General features: G+C 35.1%; 1 non-coding gene across 1 annotated transcript; it reads left to right on the top strand.

The window, feature by feature from the left end:
• Positions 1–404: 404 nt before the first annotated feature.
• On the top strand, positions 405–476 carry TRNAF-AAA (transfer RNA phenylalanine (anticodon AAA)). Its single transcript has one exon. It is a non-coding gene; the product is annotated as a tRNA-Phe (tRNA).
• Positions 477–710: the final 234 nt, after the last annotated feature.

Genomic DNA, 710 nt, shown 5'->3' with positions numbered 1-710 from the left:
CTTGAGATTCATCCATGAAGTTGAGAATATAAATAGTTAAATATAAATAGTTCCCTCCTGCTGTATGAAGATACCACAACTTGGTATTTGTGTTCCTGCTGATGAGCATTTGACTGTTTTCAACTTTCGGCTATCATGAATGGAGCTGCTATGAATTTTCTTCTACAAGCCTTTGCACAGTCATGTGTTTTTTTAAATCACTCCTGGAAAAAGATGCAAACACAGAATCATTGTGTCAAGTGATTGTATCATTTTACATTTCCATCAGCAAAGCATGAGTGTTCCTCACCAAGACTGGGTGCTACCTGTCTTTTTTAAAAAACATCACAAAAAACACACTTGTATTATTGAAAGACAAGTTATTTATTTTTGTATTTTTTAAAATAAACATTCCAGGGGGTGGGGGTGGTATAGCTTAGTGGTAGAGTGCATGCTTAAAATGCACGAGGTCCTGGGTTCAATTCCCAGTACTTCTGTTAAAAAAAAAAAAACTCAGTGGTTCCCTCCAAAAAACCCATTTAATTTTGGGATAATTTTAGGTTTACAGAATTATTTCAGATAATGCAGAGACTTCCCATATATTCCCATATCCCAATATGTTGCATGTATTCCACACCAAGTTTTCTCTGTTACCAACTAGCATCTTACATATGGTACATTTGCCACATGAATGAATCCATATTGACCCACTATTGTTAAGTAAACTAAAG

This window comes from Camelus bactrianus, chromosome 35, assembly GCF_048773025.1.
Source record: "Camelus bactrianus isolate YW-2024 breed Bactrian camel chromosome 35, ASM4877302v1, whole genome shotgun sequence".
In the NCBI taxonomy this organism is placed as follows: domain Eukaryota; kingdom Metazoa; phylum Chordata; class Mammalia; order Artiodactyla; family Camelidae; genus Camelus; species Camelus bactrianus.
Note: the sequence above shows the minus strand (reverse complement) of the source record. Positions and strands in the feature narration are given on the sequence as shown.